Source organism: Protopterus annectens, chromosome 4.part0 (genome assembly GCF_019279795.1).
Source record: "Protopterus annectens isolate FY-2018-M chromosome 4.part0, PAN1.0, whole genome shotgun sequence".
NCBI classification, from domain to species: Eukaryota; Metazoa; Chordata; order Ceratodontiformes; family Protopteridae; genus Protopterus; species Protopterus annectens.
Window position 1 is genome coordinate 352549660 of NC_056733.1, and position 22036 is coordinate 352571695.

Here is a 22036-nt window from a genome sequence, read left to right on the forward strand (position 1 = left end):
ACAGAGCTGGGTCAGACATGGCTTTGTAAATCAAGCAGAGATCGCCTCTAAAGTAGGCGATACGAGACAGAGAATATTTGGAGTTTTATGAGTCTGTCCATATAGGACAAGTGTTTAAGGCCTAGGATCCTCTTTGTGAGGTACTTTTGCAGCTTCTCCAGTTGTTGCAGGTGTCTAGTGAGGTACATGGCAAATGGGGCATTGTACTCGATGATTGGCCTAATGAGGGAAGAGTTGGGGGAGACAATGACCTCATTCTTCCTGGATGCAAAACGCTTAGTAATGAGATGTGCCACATAGGATGACTTTCTAACCACAATGGCAATGTGGTGATCAGAAGAGAGGCTGCTGTCAACCTGTGTACCCAGATCTCTTAGGTTCATAGGTTTATACACTAGGCTATCTGCCCTAAGGCATTTATAAGCCTAGCCCAAATTTTTGTGGCTTACGCCACCCCTTATATGAAAAAATACTGTGCCCATTAGTTTGTTGTGCCTCTGTCCAGTAGTGACACAGAGATGATTCCCGGGGTAAACCTACGATCTCCCATCCACAGGTCAAGATTTCTCTTGAACAGAGCCAGCGAGGTGCTCTGCCTCACATGGACCGGGATTTTATTCCACAGCATAGGGAGTCTCTGAGTGATAAATCTATCCCTCCAGCACGTCCTATTTATGTCTGTGCTAAGGTTTAAGTCGCTTGCTCTAGTGGTTTTGGTGGATTTGGATTTTTTGAGGTGGAGCATGTCCATTAATTCCGGGTTGGACATGGCCTTGTATGTCAGGCACATGTCACCTCTGAGCAGACGGTATGCGACTGAATAGAGCTGGAGTTTCTTCAATCTGGCAGCATATGACAGATTTTGGAGTCCCTTTATCCTTTTGGTGAGGAACTTTTGGGGTCCCTCCAATTGCTGCAGATGTCGGGTGAGATACATCCCGAATGGGGCATAGTACTCGATCATTGGTCTGATAAGTGAAGAGTACAGGGGAACAATGACCTCACTAGATCTGGATGTGAATCCCTTCATGATCAGGTGAGCAATGTAGAAGGTCATTCTAACCACTTTAGCAACGTGAGTGTCAAAAGAAAGGCCACTGTCAACCTGGGTCCCCAGGTCCCTGATGACCTCTTCTGTGCTTAGTTTATTGCCACCTATATGGTAGCTTGGGGTTACCTTGTTTTTCCCGAAGGGTATGACTATACATTTTTTGGCGTTTAACTTCAGGCCATGGCTCTGGCACCAGCTATCTGTTTCCGTGAGTCCCTTCTGAAGGATATCCGTGTCCGATGCACTTTCCACTATGGCGCCCAGTTTGCAGTCGTCTGCAAACTTTGTCAGCCAAAGTCCTCCCATGTTGGCCTGTACTTCTGAGAAGTAGATGCCGAACAATAGGGGGCCAAGGACCGAGCCCTGAGGGACACCACTTGTGACCGGCTTGGAGTCTGACATAGCGCCAGCAACTCTAACCCTGTGGGTTCTGTCCTTAAGCCAGTTTGCAACCCATCTTGTGACATATGGGTTTACATTTAAGCTTATAATGTTTTCTGTGTTCAGTGGACTACCATCGATGTGGTAATTCATGGGAACTGGGATTTTCCCAAAGGGGATGACGACACATTTTTTGGCACTGAGCTTAAGGCCATGGTTCTAACACCAGTCGTTGGTCTCAGTAAGGCCATTCTGTAGGATGTCAACATCACTTGGGGAGGTAATAACAGCTCCCAACTTGCAATAGTCTGTGAACTTTGTCAGCCAGAGTCCTTTCGTGTTGGCCTGGACTTCAGAGAAGTAGATACCAAACAGGAGAGGACCCAGGACCGAACCCTGTGGGACTCCACTTGTGACTAGTCGGCAGTCTGACTTGGTCAGCTACTTTCACACTGTGGGTTCTATCTGTGAGCCAGTTTGCAACCCACCTATTGATATAGGGGTTGATGCCTAGCTTAGTAAGTTTTTCTATGATTCCTGAATGGGGAATGATATCAAAGGCCTTGGCCAGATCAAGGTAGGCCGTATGAACAACCTTGCCTTCATCCACAGCTCTGGTGACTGACTCAAATAGGTGGACTAAATTTAGCATGGAATGATCTATCCTTAGCACAGACTCTCAACCATATCTAAACCCTGAAACTGCAAATAAGATCTGAGGAAGCTTCACAATCAGGTGCAGTACGGATTAGGAAAATTTAAAGGTGCACTAGTTTTGCTGAGTTGAAGCCATCAAACAACATGAGGCTCTACAAGCTAGAGTGGACAGATGAGATGATGAATAGGATTTAACATTAAGTATTCTTTGTAGAACTTAAAACAAAAGAACCAGCTAACACAGCACTGTATAAAACACTTGTTTAATCTAAAAAATAAAAACAGTAAAAAGTATATAACAGATGAGCACTTTCACACCAAATGTGCTTCATTAGATCTGATGAAGCACATTTGGTGTGAAAGTGCTCATCTGTTATATACTTTTTACTGTTTTTTTTAGATTAAACAAGTGTTTTATACAGTGCTGTGTTAGCTGGTTCTTTTGTTTTACTTGCTGCTTTTGAATTTGTTACTGAACTAGCTTTTACCTGTTCAGTTTGATTCTGTTTCCTGGATTCTTTGTACAACTTCCCTTCCAAGAGGACTCCTGCCCTATATGAACTATCAATTAAAAAATGTAAGACTAATAGACGCGCGCGCGCGCACACACACACACACACACACACACACACACACACACACACACACACACACACACACACACACACACACACACACACACACACACAACAGTGATGCAAAAACCAGATTGCGTGTATGTGGCCAATGTCCTTGGGGACCACACAGAGAAATGTATCACGAAAAAAAATCAAGACCATAAACTGTGGCAGCTATGCTTCAGGTCAAAGCATATCTGTCCAAACACTGGCTTTGTCCCTGCTCCAACCACAACTAACCTCCTACTTAATACTGCTGCCTCAGAAACAGGGTCCACCACTAAAAAATGCCTGCTGTTTCAGTCCATCAGACAAATGTTTACTCTAAATTAATTTTACTTTAAAGTAACTTGTGCATAACTCCATCCAACATGCATACAATTACAGAACTCTTGTAATACCAATTTACTGCTAGTTGATTGTGTTACCACTGTCTAAATTTTGATAATTGCTTTGAAGCTTGAGTTTATTGTAATATTATTATATGTAAATGTAAACTGTATACTTCTTGTTTTGGAGCTTTTCTCCCCGGGTCTCTGCTCAAAATGGGCTACCAGCCCAGCCGGACACTTACCCAGTTATCAAATGTAAAGAAGTAAATAAATAAATAAAGCCTCATGTACAACCATATAGCTACTGTCTCACCATTCATTTGGAAACTAACTCATAGCACCAATTCAGAAGACAATCTGGTATATAGTGGCATGCTTTAACTTGGCCAACAAAACTAGAAAGACTACTAGAGATAAACATCAGGTGTGGGTGGGTGAGATTCTCTAATTTACCACTATCGTCAAATTAAGATTGAATGTGCTAGAGAGAGAGAGAGAGACAGAGAGAAAAACAGGCCTCATGGAATAGAGGGATAAAGCCCTGACTGCACTCCAGATGACCATTGTTCAACCGGCAGCACAGGTGTTGGAGGGGCCAGGTGGTGGCGGAATGAGAGTGAGTGGCCAGTGCTGGTTCGCCTATCTTGGGGAAGAGGGAGGCATACTGAATCGCTGCATTAGCAACACTTGCAAGAATTCATGCTGATGACTTGGTGGGTCTATTCTGCAAGTAGTGTGCTACTTGGTTGGGAAAATGTGCATGCATGGACATGTGCATGCACCTCCCAGGGCAGCTAGATCAGACGTCACAGGCTGCTGAGTGGGTGGGGATAGTAATACATGATCTGGAGACTGGCCCAGTCCCTAATACCCAACCCTTGTCCCTACTAAGGAATGAATGGGCTGCAGTGCTCCCACCCTGATGAAGAAAAAAACGGGTCAACTGAGAGCTGTAAGGGAAGCCACTGGACTGATCCTGTGGATAAAAGCAGGGAAAAACCAGCAGGCAGAAAAACAGTCCAGCACAAAGGAGTATGCTATCATTTACATGTATGCTCACTGGCATTCAAAAACCTCTATAATTTATACACCTGCTGTTCTTGCCACATATCCCAGCACATCTACAGTCTCTACCAGTGAATTCACTGTCAGGAAGACACATCCCTTTCCAAATCCAGGGAGATGTAAGCAGACTAATGCTTCATCACTTCTCCCCCCTTCTCAGACCATCCCCCTCCAGTGCATGGGCTGATACCCGATAGCCCAGGTTCAGCTATCAGTTCAGTGCCAGGATTGATAGCTGAATTATAGTTATATATTTACCGTAACTTGGCATCTGTGTTATCTGTAGTCACCATTCATCACGTTAGGGTCTTGGATCCGAACTGGCAGACAAAGACCACAGCTTAGCTCAAGCTCCTCCCCTCCCATAATGCTCTGCTGCACTCCACTCCCTCATATTGAGTTTGCATAAGGAAAGAAGTCAGACCAAAGCACTAACGGTAAAACCGAACCACCATAACCCAACCAATCTTCCAAGAAGGGTGCTGGAGGGTGGGACAGTGACTACAGATAACATAGATGCCAAGTTATGGTAAGCACATAAATATAAATCTGATGTTATCTAGTCATCATTTCTCATGCTAGGGTCATAGTCCCCAGCTACCTAAATACTGGGAGGTCTCAAGGAAGGACATGCTGCAGAACCATGGAGCCAAAAGAAGCCCTTCTTCTAGAAACCAAATCCAACTTATAGTGGGAAATGAATGTGTGAGGGGAAGACCATGTTGCTGCTGCACAAATGTCATCTAAAGACTGACGATCTGCAAAGGCAGTTGAGGTAGAAACCGCCCGGGTGGAGTGAGCCCTCACTGGTGCAGACAAGGGAATACCTTCTGAAGAATAAATGAAGGAGATACATTGCGAAATCCAGCAGGAGACCGTGACCTTCAAAATTCCTCTGCCCTTTCTATTCATAGAAAAGACTAAAAATAGCTGCTCTGAACGAATAAATTCTTGCGTTCTATGCAGATAGACAGTGAACGTTTAAGGTGTGCAGGATGTATTCCCCTTTACTGGAACAGTTAGGAAAAATACTGGAAGATGAATGCATTGATTGAGATTCGCTGTTGAGGCCACTTTACGCATGAAGGATGAATCTGGTTTCAGAGACACACTGTCCTTATGCAAAACTAAGTAGTGCGGCTAGATAGTAAGAGCTTGCAGCTCCGAAAGTCTCTGCGCTGAAGTTACTGCCACTAAAAGGGCAGCCTTCCAAGAAAGAAATTTTACTATCGCAAGAAGCCACCGGTTCGAAAGGTGGTTTCGCCAATGCCTGCAGGACCAAAGTTAAATCCCATGGAGGAGAAGGATGTTTCACAGGAGGCCATAATAGAAAAACACCTTTTAAAAACGCAGTCATCAACAAGGTGAAAATTCGAAATTGCTGACAACTGAACCTTGATTGTGGAAAAACTGGCCCCTTCCTTAAAGAGACAGGTCAAAAAGAGAAGCATCTTGCGAACAGAGGCAGAGAAGGGGTCCAGATTCTTATTCTTTGCCCAAATCTAAAGCCTCTTCCATTTACTGGAATAAACCTTCCAAGTGGAAGACCTGTGGGAAGCAAGAACAATATCCTTGACCGGTGAACCTAGCCTGGACTTTGTCAAAATCACTGGAACTGGACATACCATTCTGTCAGGCATAAGGTCTGAAGTTTGGGAGCGGGAGAAGAGACGGATGAGACAAAAGATCCAGAATTGGATCGAGTATCCAGGGATCCAGGGTGGATGCCTCAAGTGAGACCGTAGAAGGGGGAACCACATCTGCTGAGGCCAGAAGGGGGCAATGAGTATCAATTGACTCTTGAGGCGTCTGACTTTCTGAAGTACTCTGGGAATTAAAGGCAAAGGAGGAAAGGCATACAGGAGACCCAGAGGCCAATCTTGGGTGAGAGCGTCCCTGGGGAAGTCCCCCTCTGGGGAGATCAATGCAAAGAAGTTGCTGCACTTGTGGTTGAGAGGAGATGCAAACAGATCACAGCTTGGTTAACCCCACTGAAGGAAGATCTGTTGGGCCACCAATGGATTCAGGGACCACTCGTGACAGGTCAAGACAGCCATGCTCAATTTGTCTGCCAACACGTTGGATGCTCCGGGGATTTGCATTGCAAAGAGAAAGTGCCCCATGGCCATCGCCCATTCCCAGATGCTCATGTCCTCACGAAACAGCAGATAAGAACGTGTGCCCCCTTGCTTATTTATATATCAAACAACAGCCATGTTGTCTGATAGAACTGCAATCATTCCCTGAATGAGGCAATCTTGAAAGGCTTGCAACGACAGAAGGACTGCCCTCATCTCCAGAACACTGACGTGCAGTTTGGTCTCTGATGGCAACCATATGCCTTGGACTGTCTGTACCTGGAAATGTCCCTCCCACCCTAGGAGGGAAGCATCTGAGGTGACTGTCGCCGCAGGAATCGGTGGCACGAATGACCTGCCCACTAGAAGGTCCAGTGAACAAATCCACCACAAAAATGCCTTCGACACACTGAGGTGAGCCGAGTGGCAAAAGATAGGGGATGCAGAAACAATGACCACTGAACTGCAAAGGTCCACTGAAGAACTCTCATATGGTACCGAGCCATTGGTACCAAATAAATGGCAGCTGCCATGGATCCTAAAGCTCTGAGAATGAGTGAAGCCGGAGGGCAAGTTTGCTCCAGCAGAACCTGAACCTGGGTGCAAATAAGAGACACCCGGTGTAGAGGAAGGGCTGTGATCTGCAAGGTTGTATCTAACAGAGTGCCTATGAACTCCAGATATTGGGTTGGAATCAAGGAGGATTTGGCCATGTTCACTGTAATGCCCAACTGATGAAACAGGGAGAGTACGGTGTGAATGTTGTCCAATAGTTGATGCCTTGTGGGGGCCATCAGGAGCTAATCGTCCAAACATGCAGCCAGAGATGAGCTGCCACCACTGCCATGCATTTGGTGAACACCCGGGGGGCTGAGGTGAGAACAAAGGGCAGGGCCCTGAACCGAAAATGATTGGCTCCCAGGTGAAAGTGGAGAAACCTCCTGGAATGTCGTTTCTCCTGGACTGTCTAGCCATTTTTATATGGTAGTACACATCCTGGAGGTCCACTGAGCATATCCAGTCGTTGCTGTGCAAGAGGGGCACAATCGACTGCACAGTGACAATCTGAAACTTTGACTTCTGTACGAACAGGTTCATGCGACTGAGGTCCAAAATAGGACATAGGTCCCCTGTTCACTTTGGAACTAAAAAGAAGCGGGAATAAGTTCCGAATCCTCTCTGTCCTGCAGGGACCTCTTGGGTGGCTCTTTTGTAATGAAGGTTCGCAACCTCCTGTCGGGCCCAACTCTTCCTGACTGGGTGGCACATCTGGAAGGGTTCTGGATTTTGGGGGAACTTCCGAAAAGGGAATACAATAGCCCCTGGATGTAATTGCTAGCACCCACTGATCGTTTATAACACTTGCCCAGGGTAGAGGGTGCAAAGATAACTGACCCACATCTGCCTCCAGGGAAGGACAGTTGGGCAACGTCTCAGGGATGCTGCAAAGGTTTCTCAGAGAAGGGTTCCCTGGAACCTTGATTTTGCAGGCCTCCCCTGCCCCTAGGACGACGTCTACCATTGAAACCTCTTCCCTGTCCCCTGGTAGAGGAATCCTCCTGAACATCCTGGAAGGAAGACTGTGCCTTCCGAAACCACATTTTCTTACTCCGCTTCTTGGTCTTAGAAAAGGACCTCTGATGGTCAGAAAACCTGATCCCAACAGCCAACAAAGTCTTCCCTTCCTGTTCACTGTGGGTTAACGTCTCTTTCACAGTGGGACCAAAGAGAGTGGAACCATCAAAGAAGGCATTAACAAATGACGTCTTGAAGGCCTCTGCAAGCCCGATCAGGCACAGCCAGGCATGACGCCTAAAGGTGATGCCCGAGCCTGCCGCCCATGAGGACCCCTCCGCAGCATTGGAGATTAGCCTCATGGACGAATTAGCAACTGAATGAAGGGTTGACAGCTTCGGAGAAACTGCCTTGAATTCCTCCTCAGACATGGAAGTAGACAGTTCCTTTATCAAATCCCTCTGGAGACGGGTGAAATGTGCAAGATAATTTAATGCTCGCAGGCTAAAGGCAGCTGAGGCAAACACCCGCTTTCCAAATCTGTCCAGAGCTCTTGATTCACAATTGGGAGGATGGACCAAAGAACTCTGCTCTGCTAATTCCTTTTTGGTGGCAGCGGCCATCACAATAACATCAACTGGAACCGCTTTGGACCAAAAGGTTTTATCTGCTGGGGGACTGAGAAACTTCTCTGCTTTCTTTGGCACTGGCTCCACAGTATCTGGCTCCTTCCACACCCTGCTGGCCACGAGATCAATAAGAGGAACAGCAGGGGGGGCACCCAAGAGGTAGATGGGCCTGTACCGAACGCCTCCAGAAATATGGTTTCCTCCAAGGATGGGGATTGGGCAGACCAACTACCTTTGGCCTTGAGGATCTCAAGTACGTCTCCAATGGAGACGTCCTCTGGCGGAGACCTCGGGGACCCATCCCCTTCGTCAGCATCCATATCCTCGGTTATGGACTCCATAGGGGAGTCAAGATGTCTCCTTTATATGTCCTCTTCCTGGGAACCTCCTCTGCCGGAGGCTGTGGGGAAGACTCAGAAGAGGAGGGGACCCCCCTGAGGGGGAGGCACCCCCCCGGAGGCTAAGTTGGACAGGCTGACCAGAAACAGGATGACCTGGACCACTCAGATACTGAGGCTGGGTAGGATGACCATGTGCGGGGGAGAAACTCTGATCACAGAGGAAGATCTTTTCACTGTCCAGACAGCATAAGGACTGGAGGAGGTCCCATCCCCCTCTCCTGCTGAAAATACTCTAGCAGAAGAGAAGGTAGACCCCCCCCCCGGCCTCCCACTCCACTGGACTGCACTGGAATGGAGCTATCGAAGGCCGAGGTGCCCAGGGGAATAGACCAGTCTGAAATACCTGGGCCCAAATCCAACCCCATGGACGGGTTGACAGCCCTGACCGCAGAGATGGTCTATCCTGGGGGGACAGGAACAGAACCAACCACCAATCCCACTAGGGAAGGACCCAAACAAGGCCCTGGAGCTCCCCTAGCTTCCGCTCTGCTCAACAGTACCTGAGAATCCAAGCCACTGGTCAGACGAAGAGCGGTTAAATGGGAAGTGGGAGACTGGATTCCTGACCTGTGGGCTGGGGAAGCCAGAAGCCCCAACTCCATCTGAGCTTTCAGAAAGGCCTGCATCATCCTGTCCATATCCATAGGAAAGGCACTCCTGGAAGATCGGGGGATATGGAGGACCTGCTGGGAGAGCCATGTCTGGAGCCTAAAGGTCTTCTCTTGTGTTCCCCAAAGTGAGACCTACTAGGAGAAGACAGGGCCTGCGCTGATGACCAAGGATCCAAGGGGAGATCCTCCACTACAACTGGCTCCAGCACGACTCTCAGATCTGACCTAATCAGAGCTGAAATCAACAAAGGATCTGAAATAACAACCCTCAAACCTCTCAGATCTGAAAGGGTCAGATCCGTGTGCACGGCTCCTACCCTCAGAGCCAAAGGTCTGGAGTCTGAAACCCTGGATCCGGGAGAGGGAACTGAAGGAGTCGGATCCGAAGGCTTTGGATCCAAACCCTTGGATCCAGGAGTAGATTCCCTGGATGTTCTGGAACCTGAAGATCTTGGATCCTAAACTGTCCTGGCTGGAGCCGGATCCAAAGACTTAAGATCCAACAGCCTGCCACGTTTGGATGGGGCCTCCTCCACAGGAATCCTGTTTCTAGCCCCTGAGGAGCCCGCCTTGGCCGGGAAACCAGTGACTAAGGGGCCTCCTTTGAATAAACCTTTAATAAGCAGTTTGTTATGATGGTCGACCAAGGCTCTAGGATTGAAGACTGCACAAATGCCGCATTCCACCATGAGGTGGTCACCGCAAAGACAATACAGACACTCCTCATGTGAGTCAAAAATAGGCATTTTCCGACCACACGAGGAGCACCTTTTAAAACCCAATGGTTTATCCAACATAACTAACCTAGGGGAAAAACCTTTATCGAAGTCAAAGACAAGCCAAAGATCAGAAACAACAAACAAGACCACCCGAAACACTCAACAAGTACATACTACTACTTAAAACTACTCTAACTAGGCCAACACAGTACAGAAGAAATGCAATAAACCCGGGAAAAGAGCACCAAGAAAAGGTCAAAAACCAACCAGGAGGGGATATCAAGGGAAGGATTACCATCACCAACTCTAGAACGACAGAAAAACCCCAAAACAAAAAATAATCCCCAAGATACACACACCAAATGAGGAGCTGAGCAATCTGCATCTGTCTTACTGAAGCGGCAAACGAGAACTGAGGGAGTGGAGGGCAGCAGAGCATTATGGGAGGGGAGGAGCTTGAGCTAAGCTGTGGTCTGTGTCTGTCGGCTTGGATCCGATATCAGATCCAAGACCCTAGCGTGAGGAATGGTGACTAGATAACATCAGATCTTGGGAAATCAGTGCTGCAGTACACCATGTTCCTTTACCAGTCGGGCCAGTACCTCTATAAAGCAACTGCTAGGACCGAAGCATGTTGCAGAAACTGCAGCACATGTACATCCAAATCAGCTGTTAACAAAAACTAAATATACCAAGAGGGTTCTTGATTACATTTGAGAATACTCAGGATTTTAGATATGTGTGTGTAACATCCATTTAACTTGAAAGTTTTTAAGAACATTTAACTATTATATTGCATCTGAACACCAATGTTTTGTACAGCATGTTAAGGTACAGCTACTAAACAGGGTTTTTTCTGTTTGTTTGGAATGCAAGCATTCATTTAACAAGAAGTTACTTTAGTCATACTGCCCACCTCTGAGCATGACATCTATGAAGCTCCACCCAAGAAAATCTAAAAACCATAAAAGCATGCACGACCACATGCTTCCATGTCTACCAATGCCAAGAAATCTTAAGTAAGAAAAGCCTTTTGTAATCACTTAAGCTTCCGGTTTCTGAAATCTCTTTTTATCACCTTGGGGAAAATACTTTTAAACCAACAATAACAATTTATCACTCAGAAGTAAAGGAAATGCTTTAAAAAATTTAAAGGTCAAAATAAATATAACACTAATGAATTTGCATGGAAACAAACATCTGGAAGCAATGTGTTAAGCAGCTCTTGAAACAATTTATAAATGATCCACAGAGAAGAGATTTCTGATAACTTCCTGAATACTTAAGCCAACACAAAATCACTCAGCGGCTGACTAAGTAATCAGCACGTTCCAAGCTCCACAGTTGAGGTAATGCCAGCAGAGCATGCTTAAAAAAAAAAAAAGGAATAATCATGGAAAAAGCCCTAGGAATGAATTAATGCTACTATCTCTTCTAACACTTCCTTCAGCATGCAAAACACAAGGAATCTGCTCTTAACATAAACATAAGGGTAATTAACAGGCATTTTGTTCATCATAGGTTCATACTAGGCTAACTGCCCTTGCGAGCCATTTTAAGACTAGCCAATTATCACTTGTGAGATTTAAACCTTGCACCTTGTGTTTGTAAGGCAAACACCTTAACCATTAGGCCACCCTCCCAACCCTCAAGCCAAAAGACTTGTCAGTGAAAGACTACTGCTTAATGATTTCATGAACAATTGTCAGTCCTAGGCCTACTATACAGAAACCACAATCAACACACAGAATACCTGAAAAGATTTTATGGGAGAGAGAGAGATAAATAACATACAAAGTAGTATTCCATAAATCAACTGGTCTGGTTTTAAGAGTATGGAATCCACACACAATTGCAATCACAAAGATGTGCAATATTCAGAAATGAAGCACTTTCAAAAATGTAAATATACCTAAAGAAAATTGTTTTGTCTACACCCACTTTATTCCATGCTAACTAAAAGTAATGTCAAAAATGCTGCATCTCTGGGAAACCAGAAATCCCCAGGACTCCAAAATCTCAATCTTTAGCAGCAAAGATCCATAATTAACACACTTACTGATTCCAGATTTCAGTGCTAGTTACAAGCGTTAGTCACAAGCCTGACATCACCGGTAGAATATACGAGGGAGAAAAATGAGGCAAGTCAAGTATATGGAACAACCCCTAAAAGAAAAACATCAACTCTAGTAAGAGTTTTTGCTTCTTGCACTAAGATGCGTTATCACACCAAATGACATCTGCAAACATTTAAGCAATAACCTTTCAAAACGTGGCATGGCTAAGAATTTACTTTGGAGAAATGTTTATAGAAGATCACAGTGCACATCTCCAAAATTTACATTTTAAAGTGAGCATATACCTCTAGGTGTGGGTTGACAAATTTCAAGTAACAAAAAAAAAATGTCCTGTGCAGCTTCCACATAAATTGCAGAGAACCTACAGGAGTGATCCCTGACAAACACTAAAGTGTTGCTGCCTGTCAGTGCCACACCAGGGATATGATGTAGCTTCCATATACTGTCTACGAAAAATCCATCCTTATCATCCCTGCAACCAGATGGGTGTTCTTCATACAATCTAATTTCCTGCCATCTCCCACAGACATCCTACTCTGGTTGACTGACTGTCATTAAATTGCCTTACATTTGTAATGGAGAGCTTCTCTTTGTTTGCCACTGTAAGGGAGTGCTTGCCTAAGCAGCATTTATCTGAAGAACAAAAGGGAAGACACCTGGGACCCTGATTTAAGGAAGAATCTCTAGAGTAACTGAAATAGTATGACAGAATATTGTTTAAATATTATGAATAGTATGACAGAATGCTGTTTAAATATTATGTGGGGTCTCCCCCCCCCCCTTTTTTTCTTATTGGCGTTTATTGTTAAATGCAATTTACTCTGCACCGACATGTAATCTGTTGTTCACTGCTACTAACAGTGCCTTTTTAAAGTACAGTTACCAAGCTAAAGTTTATGTGCAGGACTGGCTTACTGTTTCAGTTTGGTAGTGGTGGTGGGTTGTCTGTAACATAATACTGCTGGTTTTGATAAATAAAAAGTATAGGCACAGTGATGCCTTAGAGAAGAAGCGGGTTTGTGGCACTGAACAGAACGGAAATTCCACATTCTGTGGGAACCCATTTTACAAGATTCTGATGTGCGTTTTCATTTGTGTGAATAAACACTATATTAAATTTAGACTGGTTGCTGTTGCGTTTTCAGGGTTCTTGTACATTTAATGGGTTAAGTCTGTAGGCTGGCAGACACTGCATATGGATCAGAGAAAGGGTAATGATATTTCTTCCTGGTCATACATGCCAAAAATAGTTCATGTCTTGGCAGTCACTTTTGATAGAAACTGGTAAAAGACAAAAGTGGTGGAGTTAAAAGGGGATGGTACCTTAAGTGAGTTGTATGGCAATTCATGTTTTATCCTGGAATGTAAATGGGTTACACCACTCTTCCAAAACAGCAAGAGTATTTCAGTATGTTAATCAGTATTGCACATATACATTAGCCTTTTAGGAAATCCACCTCAGCACAGGGGAACACCAAAAATAAGTGACCCGGGGAAGAGGGGTGGCTGTAGGGTACCCAGGAAAAGCAAGGAAATACAGTTGTTATTTAAAGCCTGTCCTTTTCATGTTGTTGATGTGATGTACTAAACAATTCACAAGGCATTACATACAAGAAAAGGGTTTCAAATTTGGAATGAAATGCATTTTTTATGTTTCGCTTTTTTTTCTTTTCCCAAGTGCTTTCCCCCTCTACTTGCTGACCACCAAGTTACCTCCTAACTAATTCAAGCTCATTTGCTCCCTTAGGAGTGAGGAATTCAACTCACATCCACTATGTTGAAATCCTTATGAAAGGGACTGACTTCCAGGCAAATTTCAGGGAGTTAGGTGCTCCTGCTGGCACTCTGGCAATGACAACTATTTTTTATGAAGGCACTAACCTCTCTCCTTGGGTGGTGATATGGGTACCTACTTCAATGTATGAAACATCTATGTATCTCAGACACATGTGCCTTCATGCTGCTGACAAGGGTTACCATCATTAACTAAACTGGCCATGCCCATGTCTGCCTACACTGGTTCTTACCCTTTTGATGACATCCCTGCCTTGTGTTAGTGGTCACGTCAGGAACTGCACCACAAGCAGGCCGGGACCTACCACCTTCCTCCAGGGAAAGCACAACCATCCTTTCAGCCACTCCAAGCATCTAAGTTGCTAATCAAACCCAGGTCACCTGGACCATAGTGAGCTCTATCATTCTACACTACTGGTACTTAAGAAATTATTATTTTTTCTTTCTAAACATTCTGTAAGGATACAGCCAAGATTAATTTAAGTCTGTAATGGTCAACATGGTTGCCTTTAATGCTAGATATGGAGTACTAGAATTCTGTGGTTAGTTTTGATACATGTGGGGATCAAACTATTTAAAACATCTAGGGTGGGCTATTATATGTGGTGGAGTTACAGTAGGGCAGTTGGTCTCCTGGATCTGTGAAATTTTTTGCAGAGGGTGTGGCTTCACCTTTTATTCTAAAAGGTTTATATCCAGTTCAAAGCTCGATAGGATTATGTGTCACACAAAAGAACTTATGTTTGGTTCATAGGTATGTACTAGGGTATCAGCCCTAGGGTCTATATAAGCCTAGCCAAACAAGGTTCCCTGGCTTTCACCACCCAAGAAAATTATTTTCCTATGCCCCTGTCGAGCAGTACCACAGCAGTAATCTCTGGGGTGAATTTTCTATTTCCCAGCCAATTGTCAAGATTTCTCTTAAAGATGGCTAATGAGGAGCTCTGCTTGACATGAATGGTTAGCCTATTCCAGAGCATGGGAAGTCTCTGGGACAGGAATCTATCCCTCCAGCATGTTCTGTTTATTGTGGCGACAACGTTTAGGTCCCTGAACTGTGTGGCTCGGAGATGTTGGGATTTCTTTAACTGTAGCATGTCCATCAGATCTGGGTTAGACATGGCTTTGTATGTTAGGCAGAGGTCGCCTCTGAGTAGGCAAAATGCGACGGAGTACAGCTGGAGTTTTTTGAGATCATCTGCATATGGCATCTGTTTGAGGCCGGTAATCCTCCTAGTGAGGTATTTCTGTGGCCTTTCTAGCTGTTGCAGATGTCTTGTGAGGTACATACCAAACAGGACGTTGTACTCTATAATGGGTCTGATGAGGGATGAGTAGAGAGGAATGATGACCTCTCTTTTTCTGGAGCAGAACCCCTTTGTGATGAGGTGTGCCACATAGAAGGATTTCCTGACTACTGTGGCGGCGTGATTATCAAAGGAGTGACTACTATCCGCATGTGTCCCAAGGCTTCTTATCACACTTTTGGTGTTTAGTAGGCTACCGGCTATGTGATAGTTCATGGGTACGGTGTTTTTCTCAAAGGGGATGACAATGCACTTCTTGGCATTGAACTTTAGGCAATGACTTTGACACCAAGCATCACTCTCAGTGAGCCCTCTTTGTAGAATGTCCACATCCTTAGTCAAATCTATTATGGCTCCTAGTTTGAAGTAGTCTGTGAATTTCGTTAGCCAGAGACCAGCTGTATTCACCTGGACTTCAGAGAAGTAAATACTGAACAAGAGAGGACCCAGGACCCAACCCTGTGGTACTCCAGGTGTCACTGGTCTGAAGTCGGATTTGGAGTCGGCTACTTTCACTGTATGGGTTCTGTCAGTGAGTCAGTTGGCCACCCATCTTGTGACATATGGATTTATGCCTAATCGAATGAGTTTATCTATAATGCCAGAGTGGGGGATGGTGTCGAAAGCCTTGGTGAGGTCAAGATAGGCTGTGTGCACCACCTTACCCTCATCTACGACTCTAGTGACTGCTTTGAAGTAGTCAATCAGGTTTAGGAGGCATGATCTACCTTTTACAAACCCAAACTGAGTAGGGTCCAGAGTTTGGAGGTTACCTATGTCTTTGTTTATAAGCTCCAGGATGATATGTTCCATGGCCTTGCAGACCAGGCTCATCAGGCTACTGGGGTGGTAGTTCCCGGGGTCAGTTGTGGCACCCCCTTTGTGGAGTGGGATAACTGTCACTGTGCACCATTCCATAGGCACAAAGCCTGAAGTGAGGCTATAGCTGAACATGGTACTTAGGTGGGGTGCCAGTTCATTCTGTAGTTCATGCAGAACACAGCCTGGGATGTTGTCTGGTCCTTTGGATGCTGTGTTCTTGGCTTTGGAGAGTGCGGTCTTTACCTGTGCATCCATGATTACAAGGGCTTTGCAATCTTCCGGTATGGAGATGGGCCCTTTGGGGGGTGAGGGGGGGGGGCTAAAGTTTGCACTGAACCTGTCTGCCAGGATGTTGGCAATATCAGTTGGTTCGGTAAATGTAGTACCACTGTGTTGTAGTTCCGGGAAGATCTGAGTGGTCCCATTGAGATTCTTGACATAGCTGTAGAAAGCTCTGTGGTTGTCTTTACAATCCATGGCGATTTTACTTTCGTAACTAGCTTTGGAGGATTTTATGAGGGATCTCAGTTTCTTGCTGAGGCTGACCAGGGAGTTCCTGCAATCATGGGACTTTACTCGTTTTTGCAACAGTTTCTTCCTTCTGTTGTAGAGTTTGTTTATGGCAGGGGACCACCAGACTGGCTTCCTTTTTTTGGAGGATAGAGTCTTGGTTCTGTTGGGGATGGGACGGTCCATGCACTCATGTATGTGCTTATACAGTGCTTTTGTATATGATTCAGCAATCGTGTCTCTATTTTCCATCTGTGTGGGTGACGTGAAGTTGGCCACTTCTGTCTTAAGAAGCATGAAGTTGGCTTTGCAGAAGTTTTTTATGGTGGTTTCCTTAATGGGGGTGGGGGTGGGATATGAATGTCTAGGGTGATTAGCTTGTGGTCAGACATGACCAGCGTGGAGTTGACCTCTGGCATGAAGCATCTGTTATCCATACTGGTAATGACCAGGTCCAGGATGTTGCTGTTATTTGTACATTCACATACCAAACAGTTATTTCAGGCCACATGCCATTAGAGGTAGAAATATGAGAAGCAACAGGACAAACACAGAACAGAGACTCAAAGTTTCCTGCTTACTAACGTATGGCAGGATGCCTTCAATGGTTGGTTATAGATTAAACAGGTAGGATATTTAGGGTTCTTTTGGAGGAGAAAAACATGCTGGTTTATCAATGGAATGCTTTCGGGGGGGGGGGGGTTCACATTAATACCAACAACCTTTGATAAAGGGAAGGAGATTAAAAAAAGGGAAGAGTTGAGAGCTTTGTAGGATAGCAGTAAGTGACAACTAATGGGAGTGAGGGCCAGAATAAACTCATTAAAATGCAATACTGAAGGTTTAATGGATCCAGAATTCAGATTAGTACAAGAAAGTATAAAGGCATATTTATTAAGATGCTCCAAAGTATCAAAAGGATATAGGATATATCAAAATAATGTGCAAAGGTTTGTAGGTTCTTTAAGAAACCCTGACACAAACAGTAAGGTTATGCACCCAGAAAAGATTTTGCAATTATTGAGAAATTGGTTTATACCAATCTGATGCATATGACAGCAAGGAGAAAAGGTTCAGAAGGAGTATCTAAGTAACACTGATTTGCCTAAACTCACACCAGGACAAGATAAAAACCTGACGGCAGCATTTTCTCTGGGTGAGAGAGATGAAATGCTTAAATTGCAGGCTGTGGGTAGCAGACTCCAGGAAATGATGACATGCCAATTGAATTCTGGCTGCAGGTGAAGGATGTGCTTCTCACAGTCTTACAAAGACTATATAATTCTTGAGTATGCTGTTCTTTGAATGAGAGATTAAACTGAGGCCCCATCTGTCTAAGCTGGTGGTAGCTCAGGTGGATGTAAAAGATGTAGCAGCACTTATTGAAAAGAGTAAGGGAAGTTCCCTGGGGCCTGGCCATATTTCCCCTAGTAAGTATGACTACCACCTTGGGTTTCCCCTGAAAAGAGGCCACTAGCCTACTGGGGCTAACTAGGTCTTCTTCTTTTTTTGGCTTTTTCTCGGTTAGGGGTCGCCACAGCGGAACACCAGTCCGCTCATGATTGGCAGTGGAGTTTTACTGTGTCGAGTTGCCAGCCTGGCGCCCAGCCTTCCACAGAAGGCACACACACGCATGCACTCACACCTAGGGCCAATTAAGAGTGTCCAATCTACCTACAGCATGTCTTTGGGATGTGGGAGGAAACGGGAACACCCGGAGGAAACCCATGCGACCACAGGGAGGACATGCAGACTCCACACAGAAGGCACCCCAGCCGAGGATCGAACCAGAGAACCTCTTGCTGTGCGGCGGCAACGCTAACCGCTGCACCACCGCGGCCACCCCCACAGACAAGGTGTAATAACAATAAAATAATAACTTGGGGTCCAATAGACATGACAAAAAAATAATAAATTTTAATAAAGTTAAGAAAAAGTGCATTCCAAGCTTATTTGTTGCTGGATGCCAGAGACAAGAAAACAACTGTTAAAAGTTTGATCAGTCTGGTATACAGAGGATTAAATATAAAGACTAATGCTGTGTAGAACATAAGAGCAGCCTGGGTAGGATTATTACAAATGGAAGCAAAAGGTTTTAGTGAACAGACATGCCACCGAGTCAGATATTAAAAATCTTTGCTTGGAAATGTTTGTACTGATATCTTTATACTCTGTTTAGGCTCTAGTACTTGCTCCACATGGATGTCAGATTAATGCTGGAGACATGTGGCAAAGAAAAAGTTGTGTACATATGTTCTGAGAATCAGATGCTGGGAACATTTAAAGCTAAGCTGCAAACAGTATTGAACAGACATGCTACCTGTTCTGTTCTCTTAATTACTTTGATGCTGCTATTGTGGGACCCAACTTCATTAATGTTGTACTTGGAGAAGTCACTTCTTAGCCTTTTTATGTTGGATATGAAGAAGGTAATAACGACAGCAGAGATTAAAACTACTATGGGAGAATTAGCAGATTACGAGGGCAAGAACTTATCTAGTGAAGGGGCAGCAGAGATCTGTCAAAACAGATGGCATGGCTCATATGTTACAGGATGGGAAAGCACTACTGATTAATATAGGCCTGGAGTAAAATATTGGGGGGGGGGGGACCGGTATCTTTACAAATGACAATAATTTGTATGGCTACAATATGCAAATAGTATCAGGCTAGGGGACATGGGATGCTGTTCCATTACAGATTTCTCTTATTCCTGCCTTTATTACAGAGAATAGACAATATGCGTTAGTGGCATGTCTGTTAAAGTTGCTTGATTAAAAGGAAATATTTGTTGTTCCAATGGGCAATATAACAAGACATTTTTGTCCTTCTTAAATACAATCACTGCTGTAAATTATACATATTTTTAAAATAGGTACAGCAGTCCTGGAAATCCTTCAGTAGGTATAATGGCCAACAAAAATCTGCTTTCCGGAGAAAAATTTCAGGTATGTAATAACTATTAGCTCAAATCACATTTCAATGAATGCCAGTGTTATAAGATTATATGAAACATGTTTTCTATTATTGTTCCTTCTGCAGTGCACCTTACATTTTTCATTCTTAAATAACTGACTGCTGAGCAAGTCTGGTGTTGCTAACAGGCATGCTGTCAGGGATGGCTCGTGCTATAGGACTGCAGCCCCAGCTGTGCAAAGTAAAAAAAAAAAAACAAAATAAAAAGATTGCGAAAAAATAGTCCCAAAACTCAGTCCAGAGAGACCATCTCTGCCCTGCAGCCCAGAAGTTTATGCAGTGCTGACTGCACAGAATGACACTTGGCTGGATGTAGGGAACAGAAGGACTGTAGATGGAAGCCTGCACTCTTGTTTTAACTTGACAGGTACGGAACTGAAGACCTGCTCTCTTGTTTTAACTTGTTAGGTAGGGAAGTGAAGACTTGTGGTGTGTGCATACAATGCCCCAAGTGCTATATGGTGGTGGGTAGAGAACAGGCTTGAATCCTGTACCTTGGGCCCTGGTGGCAAGAGCTTGAATTCCCTACCCACCACCATTTGTAAAAAAAATTGCAGATTTTTCCCTCATACTTGTTCTGTTCCTCATAAAAGCTGTGGTTTCTGTATTTTCGTGTCCTTGCAAATGCAGTAGTGCATTGTTGCAGTGGTAACATTGTTGCCTGACAGCTGCAGATTCTTGGCTGGGGTGTCTTCTGTGTAGAGTCTGCATGTCCTCCCTATGGGTGTGCTCTGGTGTCATCTCATCTTGCAAAGACATGTGTCTGTCTGGAGTGTTTCTCCCTGGGCCTCTGCTGAAAATTGGGTTTTGTTCCAAGTCAGACTTTCCTGGTTAACAAATGTTAAATAAAAATGAGAAGCATTTGAATTTCAGACTTCATATTCTTCAGAAAGTACACAGTAACACAAAAGCTTTTATTCTAGCAATTATCTAAGTTTATAAGATGGATATTTGAAATTTGTCCTTATTTTTGGGACTGTATTCTCCCATTATTGGCTTTGTCCAGGTATTTTGTGCTAAGGTTGAGAGCTATGGTAAGAACTGAATTCACTGAATATGTTTGGGGGCTGTATTCCCCCATTACTGGCTTTGTCCAGATGTTTTCTGCTAAGAGCTTGAGAGCTACGGTGAGAACTGAATTCACTAAATGGTAGTCATTTAAGTTTCAGTCTTCCACTCTTTCACAAAACAGCTGATTTGGCATAGTAATATGTTGCTCTGACTGTTTTGCACAGGGTCCTGGGTTCAAGTCTTGGCAGTGAAATGTATGGTGGTAACCCAGCATTTTATTCTAGGAACCTTCCAACATTATACAAGCAATGTTTAAAATGTGTCCCTGGTTTTTGTCCCTCCCCCCAATAAATGTTGGCTTTTTCCAGATTTCTTGTGCTGCAAATTTTAGAGATACAGCTGAGTGAGTAGAGTTTACAAGTAGCTGAGAGCTGCAGGGGAGCAAAAGTTTAGTGCTGCTTATGGTGAGTCTGCTTGCATTGTTAATAGCACAACAGATAATGTATTTGCTTTTGATGCAGAAGGCTATGGGTTCTACTCTCATAGTAGATAGATGTATTGCTGATAGTGTACTGTGTTGCAAAGGGGGTGGATGCTGCACTCCTTTTTGGCGAAGATACCGAGTAACTATGAACCTGTTATCAGTTTGCCATCCATTCTCTATTGCAATATTACTAGCTTATCATTTTTTTTAGTGTTAAGACAGGCAATGTATTCCTTAAGGGCATCAGGCACTTTATTTGTAGATGAAACAATGAAATAGAAAGTTGTTTGCTAGCAGCAACCTCTTCATTAGTTACATATCTCTTTAATGTGGAATTATTTAGATGATTTAGAAGATTTACTTCTTCAAAGAGTGTGTATATGTACTGATACTGGTAGACTGTAGAAGTTTGAGTAGACTTTTATGATGGAAATGTTCTGAATTGGGCAGTTTTGTCATTATTGGTGCATGCATTTTGTTTCATTGTTTACTGGAAAAAATGTTCAAAACAATAAATTTAAAATGCACTTGGGAAGATTGGGGTAAGATGGGTGAAGGCTACCAGCCTAGGCAAATAGAATTTGATACATAATTCTATCATTTATATATATATAAATGTAAAATACAGGCGTGTGTTCTTAAATGAAAGAAAACACTATAAAATGTGAACTTCAGGATTGTTGCAACATTGCCATCTGCTGTAAGGAAAACCAAGCCAAGCATTTCAAATGTTCTTTGAAGTTACAATTATCTAAAAAGTGGTGCCGAAGTGGCTGGCTGAACACATTCTTTCTATTGTCTTAACGTAAGGAATAATTGTTAGAGTATACATGTGAAATGTCATTTACTGTTGTAGTTTCCTGAGCAGGTGTTGGCTTGCTAAATAATGCAGTTTTTTTTTGCCTGGGAACTCCAGACTACGTGTCAAAATGATGCAATGCGAATACTGGGAAAACATAAGTGTCTAAATGATGTAATTTGGGAGGGCCTTAGCAGAG

At 44.0% G+C, this 22036-nt stretch overlaps 1 protein-coding gene across 3 annotated transcripts in view; it reads right to left on the bottom strand.

Moving 5' to 3' along the window:
* Positions 1–22036, bottom strand: part of TAOK3 (TAO kinase 3) — a 2060965-nt gene that overhangs the window by 1361193 nt on the left and 677736 nt on the right. The gene's annotated exons all lie outside the window — the stretch shown is intronic.